This window comes from Sapajus apella, unplaced genomic scaffold (genome assembly GCF_009761245.1).
Source record: "Sapajus apella isolate SASKATOON/1434 unplaced genomic scaffold, GSC_monkey_1.0 scaffold7, whole genome shotgun sequence".
In the NCBI taxonomy this organism is placed as follows: Eukaryota; Metazoa; Chordata; class Mammalia; order Primates; family Cebidae; genus Sapajus; species Sapajus apella.
In genome coordinates this window covers 40326632-40337091 of record NW_022436947.1, presented here as the reverse complement: position 1 = coordinate 40337091, position 10460 = coordinate 40326632, and the positions used below count along the sequence as shown (strand labels likewise).

Below are 10460 nucleotides of genomic sequence, written 5' to 3'. Positions count from 1 at the left end.
GCAAAGACCAACTTCTAGGAGGCTAAGAGATGAACAGAGATTTCAGAAGTAGAGTAGTAATATGGAGGGATTGAAGTGTAGGCCCAGGCAGAGTTTCTTCACTTCAGTGAAGAAACCATATATTTAATTAAAATCCAAGAAATGCCACACTCTAAGATTAAGGACACATGCTAGGAATAATGGCTATGTCCTAGAAGCAGAAATACGATTGAAATAGATCTGTCTTATCAAAATCTAACAGCAAGCTTTAAAGATTCAAGGAATCCACAGGTAATTTAACTGACTGCCAGAACAAAACATATGTTTTGAGAAAGTTAATAGAACCTCCATATAAATTATATACAATGTCCAGATATGCAAAGAAGTAAGAAAATGTCAGAGGAATAGAGTTTAAAAACAGTCAAGAGAAGCAGAACTCATGATTATCCAGATATTGGAGTTATCAGATAAGAACTTTGGGATAACTGCGTGTAATGGGGGGGGATTGAGAAAAATAATAAAAAGAGTAGTTTATACATTTTTATACATTTGAATGTTTAAGATAAATCAAATGGACACAGCAGAAGACATGATTAAAGATCAATAGAAAAGACACACATTAAACACAAAATAGTGGATGCAAGCAAATGGGAAGAAAATGGAGATTGAACAGGCGTACTAAAGACAAGTAATTTTAAAGAAATAAACATGAGGATAATAAAGGACCTTGTATATGACATGGAATTTAGCAAGCCAAGCATCGAGAAATGTATTTGATTCCATTTTCTGTATTTCAAGTCCTTATATGGAAGAAAGTGGGGCAGAGAGACCTGTATTGATTTTCTTGATTGAAGGCTAAGAGTTTTGACTTTAAAAAGTCAATTTGTTAAACTGTTGTAAGTATATTAAGATTTTCTATTTCTCCTTCAATTGATTTTACTAATACATAATTTTATAGGATTTTGCCCATTTTATCTGCTTTCAAATTATTAGCAAAAGATTATGTGTGACATTTGATATGTGTACATTTTTTACAATAATTACATAAATATCATCTTTTGGATTCTAATGTTTATTTTTATAAATAAAATACCTGTAAAGTACCTGTAAAGTTTTATGAAAATTGTTGAAGTTTGTCTACTTAATTTATGTTTCTTAAAAAATTTGGTCATGGTTATTTTATTAACTCTATCTATTGAGTTTTCATTTTATTTGTATTCATGTTCTCTTCTTTTTTTTAACCTTCTTCTATTTTCTTGAAGCCTGTTCTATTTTATCCTGGATTTGATTTCATTAATTTAAAATCTGTCTTACAATTTAATAAAAACAATTAGGATGATGTGTTTCTAATTATCTCTTTAAGTGCACCCCACAAAATATGATATGTGATACCTTCGATTATTCCTTTCTAAATATTTCATAATTTCCATTGCAATATTTTACCACTTAAACTATTTTAAACACATTTATTGCTCTTGATATACATTGTTAACTATTCATTTTCAGTTTTATTTTACTGTGATTCAAAAAAAATAGCCTTTATTATATAATCTCTTCATTTTTTCTCCAAGAAAGGAAGTAAAATACCAATCAGTCAGAGTTGGCCTCATATGATTGCCAGATTTAAGCACCAAATGGCTTTATTTAAGGGAAGACGGTTAGTGAAACAAAGGTGCCCATTTCTGTGACTAGTAACAAAACCAAAACTGATAGTCATCACCTGTCTCCTTCATCACCCATTTTACATTTATTCTACCCTTGGCCATCATTTTGGCTGGTTTGAGTGGCTTGCTTGTCAGGGAGACTCAGAGCTTTACATGTTATGAGTTGGAACTTCACCATTTAGTGTCCATTTCCTTGTGTGGCAGCCATCTTACAATATGGATCCCCAGTGATTTACATCTCCCATTATTGAAGCTCTGGTGTAGTGCCCTCATGCATTAAATAATATCTGTCCTTGTGTGACAGACAGAACATGGCAGATGTGATCATGCATGACTTCTGAGGCTAGGTATGAAAGGCATTGCAGCTTATGCCTCGGTCTCTTGGAAAACGCACTTCTGGTTCTCTGGGCTACCATGTGATTCATCCAACTACCTTGAGGATAATATGGTAGAGAGATCATATTCAGAGGCCCCAAATCTACATAATACATAAGGCCCTGAATCTACACAGAGTGCCTGAGACTACATAAAGAGAAAGCGATACATGGTCAGTCCCCAAATGGGTCCAGCCCCCATGCATTCAAGTCATCCCAACTGAGACCCCATACAACTCATATAGCAAAGATAAGATGTTTTTGCTGAGCTCTGCCAAACTTATACATTATAAACAAACAATTTATTGTTTTTACCTTAATCCACTAAATTTTACAGAGAAAAAAATATGTATATACAGATATATGTATGTGTGTGTGTGTGTGTGTGTGTGTGTGTGTATATATATATACACATACATATATACATATATATGTATATATATGTATGTATGTATATATGTGTGTGTGTGTGCATATATATATATATATATATATAAACACATTTTCTAACCATTGGTGCTGTAGTTATCTGTTTATGGTTACCATGGGCATAAAAGCTCATAAATTCAGTGGGTTCTAGACAGCATCCTTTGGTTCCTTATTATGTAGCAGCTGTAGACTATCCTGGTAATCAGGATTGACTACTGTCACTGACACTATAACTTCTTTCTTTGGTTGCTTGTCCACTAGCATGAGAATTGGCATCAGTCCTGTTTGCTGTTGCATTAACATATCATATCAGTCTGTCTTTGCACTAGCCTAAGTTCTTTTCTTCTGGGTTGGTTCACTGTTGGGAGTACCACTAGAGGCCAAAGGTGTGAGCTGAGATAGGACTGTCTGTACAGCAGAGGTAAGTGATGTGGATGTCTAGGCCACACAATTATGTGATTTACCAGTGTATTTTGGATATGCTCAGGCTGAAACTCAAATATCATTTCTGCATCTGCCCAATATAAAAATGATGGATCTGATAATATTCAGTTCAGAAAATTAAACCCCAGTGACATAGTCACTTAGCATCCCATAATCAGGCCATCAGTAGGATCTAGTACAATAACAGAATGTTTATTCATATTGAGAATAGTGCTTTTACAGAGAAATAATTATCTTTCTCTAAAACCCTAGAAATGTCTCAAACTCATAGCAACATGTTTCCATGGATATCTCTACCTCAAGCCAATCTGCTCTGTTATAAGACCCAAGTGGCTAGACACCTCAGGCTGGCTCTTCTGCAGAACTCTCTCTTCCATTAGGCCTCACTCAAAATTAACAGCTTCCAAGTCATCAAATAATACATGAGTCAGAGCAGTGATATCAAGTGCAGGCCACCTCCAAAATCAAAAGAGCCCTATTAAACATTGCGCATCTTTCAGATAAGTGTCAGCTGTAAAGTACAAAACTTTGTCCTTAGTCTCAGAAGGAATATTGTGCCATGTCACTGACCACTGGACCTCTAAAACTGTGACCATTCCTTGATTCTTCATAAGGCTTATCTCTAATTCTCCAACACCTCTGACAACTACTATGCTTCTCATATCCTGATCACCAAGTCCGATTATCATGATGTTATCAACGTACTGATCGGGTGTTATGTTCTAGAGATTGTCAAGATGATCAAGATACCTGCAATCTCTATTGTGAAAGAGAGCAGGACAGTTTGCATATCCCTGGGCTTGACAGTAAATGGGTACTGCTGTTTTTACCATGTGAATAAAAACAGAACTTGATTATCTATTAAAGAGAATTGGAGAAAAAACGTCTATGCAAGATCAGTAATCTTCTAACAAGTACCAAAGCCTGTGTTAATCTACTGTCACTTAACTAAGTGGTAGCTCCAATAGCAGCTTCTGTGGCAGATGGTATAATATAGCAGCTGTGAAGTTGTGATCGGGACTGCCAATTGGATGAATTTATACTAATGTGCTGTCATCTGCCAAGATCCATTTCATTTTTGTAGGGTACATACAGGTGAATTAAATAGAAATATGATGTGGGCCATCACCCCTACATCCTCTATATCTTTGATAGCAGTACTAATCTCAGCATTTCTTACCATGATATAATGTTGCCTCTGATTTATAATTTTCCTCAGGATAGGAGTGTGGTTTCTGGGTCTGCCACCTGGCTCTTGATGCCCTAATAGCTTTTATTCCGCAGACCATAATATATGCGTTCTGCCAGCTGCTAAGTATTTCTCTTTTCATACCGCACATGAGGACCAGGGAAATAGCCACAGGTTAGGTCCAAATATACTTGTGAAATGGACTTGGGTCAAACTCTACCTGGCCTCCATAAGCTCCCATTTCACCGGAGAACTGCAATTGAGCTTCAGATTCCATGACATCAGTCTCAGCTCAGAACTTATATCTAACTGTGCTAGAAATGTTTGGGTTGTCTCATTCCCTAGCGCTGTTACCCTGGAAATGGTTTCAGATCCCCTCGGAGGATAATCAAGGGAATATTTACTGTATATACTTCAGGTAGCATTGCGGTTCTTTTTTTCTCAAGGGGACCATGCTCTTCAATCAATTAATTCTACATTTGAGAACTAAATTACATTTGGAAATTAGGTATGAAACCACAGTTTCAAATTTAGCAGCTGATGTCAGCCTTCTGCCCATCATCTCTTCTTTCTCTTTTTCTCATGTCTATCTCATGACTAAGAACACCATGGCCTATTAACTATTACCACAGGTATACAGGTCAAGGCAAATTGATGGCAAGTCTAGTAATTTCATCTGCCTCGCCTTTGATGATTGAGTGTTGTATCAGCTTGGCCTAATTCAACAGCATCAACTCCTACCATCAACCACAGTTTGCAGAGCACAGCCACCAGCAATCAAGCTTTTTAAAGATGTAGGTACCCTCTCAAAACTTCATTGCTTATGGAGTGTCCTGTGGGCCACACAAGGATCCTAATCAGGGTGTGCATACTCAGGTCATGCATAGTAAATAAATTCTAACCTTCCTATATCTTCCATTTTTCTCACTCCTTCATCAATACCATGTTAGGATGTTCCAAATTTTTCATTGTATTTGCTATATTGAAGCCTCAAGTATCCCAGAAGGATACTTTGGAGTAGACATCAGTGTTGTTGCCAGATTACCAAATTAGAAGGCTTTTGTGTGCCTCTATTCAATAAATTCTCCCATATCCAGCCTAATATTGCACCTCTTCAGGTATAAATCTGAAGTTTTATTCTGACTTTGGCTTCTCAAGTTGCTGACAGTATTTATTAGTCAGGTCTGTCAATTCCTCTGAAATAAACTATTTTCTCCAGAAGATGGATTATACTTCTATCCTATGGCTGTGCTGAGGCCTAACCCTAGCTATTGACTAGAGGCAATAAAGGGAGGTGGGTAGACCCTGAGGGAAAGCTTTACCTTGAGAGGCATTCACGAGGATATGTCATTGTAAAATCTCCTGAGGCTTGGAGAAGAGGGCTTCTTCTGCTATCCTGGAAGTTCAATAGAACTTGTGAGTTCAATAGTCTCAGGCTTGTTTACCCAAATTACCCCATTTCAGGTCTCAACATTCTATTCCTTTCCTAAGAAGCCACTGATTTTAGCATAAGGGCCTCCTGAGTCTTTGCATTCAGGATGCATTGAGGCTCTGCCACCTTTTCAGTATATCCTGAGCCTAATTTTCAGCACATTCTGCCATGTTGCCTCAGGAGAGGAGAATCTCCCTAAAAACTTCCCTGGAAGTTCTTCAGATTTCACATTGTTCCGTGTTATGGCGTTTGGCTGACCTGAGCTGAGCATTTTATTTTTTCAACACTTATAATGCTTGAAGAGAAGCCAATCCACACAATCCTTATGATTATTGTTGACCTCATACTTTTAAAACACCACAGCTTTCATCTATTCTAATGCTTCTCTTTTCACCTGTGTTTCATTCCAATTTAACAAAGGTTAAAGCTTCCATAATCACGGCACCACTGCTAACCAGGAATTTTCACTCTCCTAGTTACGACTAGCACTGAAATCCTCATTGCTATTAGGAATGTGAATAGTCCCGTTCTAAATTCCCATCTTTATGATCTGCTTTCTTTCTTTTTTTTTTTTTTTATTGTACTTTAAGCTCTGGGGTACATGTGATCATCCTGCAAGGTTGTTGCATAGGTACTCACATGCCATGGTGGTTTGCAGTCTCCATCCCCCCATCGCCTACATCAGGCATTTCTCCCAGTGTTTTCCCTCCCCAGTGTCCCCATACCTCACTGTCCCTCCCCTAGTCCCCCATCCCACAACCTACCCCAGTGTGTGATGTTCCCCTCCCTATGTCCATGTTTTATCATTGTTGAACACCCACCTATGAGTGAGAACATGCAGTGTTTGGTTTTCTGGTCTTGTGTCAATTTGCTGAGAATGATGGTTTCCAGATTCATCCATGTCCCTACAAAGGATACGAACTCATCATTTTTTATGGCTGCATAGTATTCCGTGGTGTATATGTGCCACATTTCTTTGTCCAGTCTATAGCTTATTGAATATGTGTATTTGGCCACCTTGCTCAGCATAAATTCCTATTCCCTTTCCCCCTCTCTAGCAGTATCTGTTTCTGGTTCTGACTGGCAGCTGTGTTTCCTAGCCTGTCAGAATCTCCACCCTGCAGGCTACAACCCTTTATAACAAATAAAGCCTTTTTTTTTTTTAACTTACAATTTTTTTTAAGTTAGCAGTCTGAAACAAGAGGGCAAATGTCCACAGACAGATGAAGCCAAAAGATACAATGTGACACATATTCAAAAATTTTTAAAATTCTGATTGTCAGAGGAGCACACAATTGCATTTTTTGTAGTTAGCTCTGATGACATTTGTCTATTGATATAAAACTATGTTAGCTGCAATAACTGGATTTACATTAACTTCTCATTGAGTTGTGCACTTTCTGCTATTTTTCTCTTATCTTTGTGTTTACTAATTTGCAGTCTGCACTATGCTTTGCTTGCTACTGTAATCAGTAGTAGTTTTAAAAGAATGGAGCATTTAAAAATTTTTCTCTGGGCTTCTTTATACTATTTAATAAATTCTAGATTGTGTATTTTTTCAGCTTCAAATGTAACAAGGAAATGTAATTTTAACCTCTATCTATGTAAAACAAGAAATTTAATATGCTTTTAGTGACCCATCTCTACATTTACAGATCATACTTAATTTATTATGCGGCATAGATTGTAGGTTAGAGGTATAGATGATTAAGCTTTAATTATATTCCTTTTTCAAGTGACATTTATTATACTGTATTAAATTAACATTTGTACAGAAATTAATTGGATTCACTCATATAAATTCTTTCCAAAGAACATTTATACCAAATTTTCTGTTTTTTCCCAATTTTAATTAACTTTTAGCTCCCTGGATTATTTGCTTGAGTAAACTTTTCAGGGGTCTGTGTCAGTGCCATAATTTATAATCCCTTGTATATCAGAAAACTAAAAAAAAATTTAGTTGCCACTTGCTACTTGGCCTTCTCACCCTGTAGAAAAAGAAAAAGAAAAGTGTCTATAAACACCTTCCGTTATATTTTTGTATTTGGTGTTGCAAAGGTTAAATTTTAAAGCCAGCCTGGAATGTACATTAGCTTTCTTGTATTTTTTTCTGGTTTCTAGGTAATCTGTATATTTGGAGACCCAGGTTTTAATAATTTTTTTTAATTTTTAACATTTCTAAAAGTTTACAGGATATCTGTGGTACTAAATATTTTTAATTAGATTTCCCGCTTCAGTTCTGCATGTTTTAAAATAATTTATTCTGCTTCTTATAGCAAAACCATTTCAAGAAATGTTTTAGGATAATTCTCCCCTTCTCTAAAGATGAAGAATTTCATTTGTAAGTCACAGTTTGTTTGCATCTGCTTTCTTTATTCAAGGTAAGTGTTGTTTATTCACGTGTATATTATTCTGTGTGTTCATCCTTAAATAAAGATGGCTTAATTCTATTTAATAGGCCTGGTAATATCCACAAAGAAAGTGAAATACTTAGGAATACAGTTAACCAAGGAGCTGAAAGATCTATACAAGAACTACAAAATATTGCTTAAATAAATCAGAGTTGATACAAATAAATGAAAAAACTGCACACTCATGGATTGGAAGAATCAATATTTTTTAAATGCCCTACAGCCCAAAGCAATTTACAGATTCAATGGTATTTCTGTCAAACTACTGGCATTATTCTTTACAGAATTAGAAAAAAACTATTTTAAAATTCACATGGAACCCAAAAAAGAGCCCAAGTAGCCAAAGCAATGCTAAGTAAAAAGTACAAAGCCAGAGACTTTACATTATCCAACTTCGAACTATACTGTAAAGCCGCAGTAACTAAAAAAGTCTGGTACTGGTATAAAACCAGACACATATACCAATGGAACAGAATAGAAAACTCAGAAATAAAGCCGTACACCTACAACCATCTGAGCTTCCACAAAGCCAGTAAAAACAGGCAATGGGAAAAGGAGTCTTTATTTAATTATATGGTGCTGGGATAACTGGTTAGTCACATGCAGAAGATAGAAGCTGGGCCCTTACCTTTCACCATAACAAAAATTAACTCAAAATAGATTAAATATTTCTCAAACTATAAAAATCCAGGAAGACAACCTAGGAAATAGTCTCAACATAGACCATGGTGAAAAATTTTTGGCTAAGTCTCCAAAAGCAATTCCAACAAAAACAAAAATAGACAAGTAGAACTAATTAAAGAACTTCTGCATAGCAAAAGAAACTATCAACAAAGTAAACAGATAACCTACAGAAGGGGGGAAGGTATTTGAAAACTATGGATCTGACAAAGGCCTAAAATCCAGAAACTGTAGGGAACTTAAACAAATCAACAAGCAAAAGCCAAATAATCTCCATTAAAAAATGAGCAAAGGACATGAACAGACGCTACTCAAAAAAATACATGTAAGTGGCCAACAAACGTGAAAAATGCTCATTGTCACTAAGCATCAGAGAAATGCAACTCATGACCATAGTGAGATAGTATCTCACACCAGTGAGAATGGCTGCTACTAAAAAGTCAAAAAACAACAAATGGTGGCAAGGCTGTGGCAAAAAGAGAATGGTTATACACAGTTGGTGGGAATGTAAATTAGTCCAGCGGCTGTGGAAAGCACTCTGGAGATTTCTCAAAGAACTTAAAACAGAGCTACCATTTGATCCAGTAATCCCACTATTGGGTATACACCCAAAAGAAAAATAATCATTCTACCAGAAAAACACAGGCACTTGTATGTACATTGTTATGCTATTCACAATAACAAAGACGTGGAATCAACCCAGGTGCCCATCAACAGTAGATTGGATAAAGGAAATGTGGTACATATACACCATGGAATATTATGCATCCATAAAAAATGAATAAAATCATGTTTTTGCAACAACATGGATGGACCTGGAGGTCATAATACTAAACACATTAATGCAGAAATAGAAAAATACCGCATGTTCCTACTTGTAAATAGGAGCTAAATGCATGGACATAAATATGGGACAACTAGACACTATGGACTAGTAGAGGGTAGAGAGGATGGCGAGTGGGTTCAAAAACTACCTGTTAGGTACTCTGCTCACAAGGGTGATAGTATCCATATCCCAAACCTCAGCATCACATACTATCCATGCAACAAATCTGCCTGTGTATCCCCTGTAACTAAAAGTTGAAATGAAAAAAGGAACATAGGCTTCTGTAGGTATCTCTCACTTCCTACTTAAGTGTTGACAGAAACCTCCTTGTATTCTTAAAGCAGAAGGCATATTAATGTACATAACTTTCTGAACAATTTCTAGTTTTAAATATGCTTGACAACAGTGAAAAGGAATCCTAATCTGTTGCCTGCTTCTCTGTCTCTAGGATGATACTTTATTTCTGGATCATTCAGATTGTCTTGTCTTTAAGATTTCCGTGGCCCCCCCCCAAAAAAAAACAGTATTTGAGGATCTTATATACCTCCCACGCATTGCTTATAAGTACTGTCCTTGCCTACGGTTGATATCACATTGCAAGCTTCCAGGTAGCATTTTTTTCCCCAACCCCTCTTTATTCATATTGTTTTATAGGGAACCACATTTTCCATGTGTTTGCTGGTTGTCAGTACACAGGGGGGTAGTAAAATCTAAGGAGGCAATGTCCCTAGCTACCACTAAATTTAAATTGTGTTTCAGAAAATGGATGGCTGTTTGAATTTGTGATTAGCAAAATCCCTAAATCTCTGTAATAGGGAAGGTAGTGGGTCAAAAATGCAGCCTTGTTCAGTCTTCATCCTCCCAAGTGCTGCTCACATTTGAGGGGCAATGTATGCAAAGGCCTCCCATTGTTTGTCAGTCCAGCCAGTTCCCATGGCAACAGATTCCAGACTTTGAGAAGTTGTTTTCCTTCTTTTCAAGTATTGTTTTGACTCAGTAACTTTTCATCTTCCTTCACTTCAATGAGAGGA

General features: G+C 36.5%; 1 long non-coding RNA gene across 1 annotated transcript; it reads right to left on the bottom strand.

Annotated features, from left to right (window-relative positions):
• Positions 1 to 4764: 4764 nt before the first annotated feature.
• On the bottom strand, positions 4765 to 6366 carry LOC116549996. Its single transcript, XR_004268192.1, has 3 exons — positions 6333 to 6366; positions 5402 to 5475; positions 4765 to 4912 (listed from the first exon to the last, which is right to left on the bottom strand). It is a non-coding gene; the product is annotated as an uncharacterized LOC116549996 (long non-coding RNA).
• Between the last annotated feature and the right edge of the window lie 4094 nt (positions 6367 to 10460).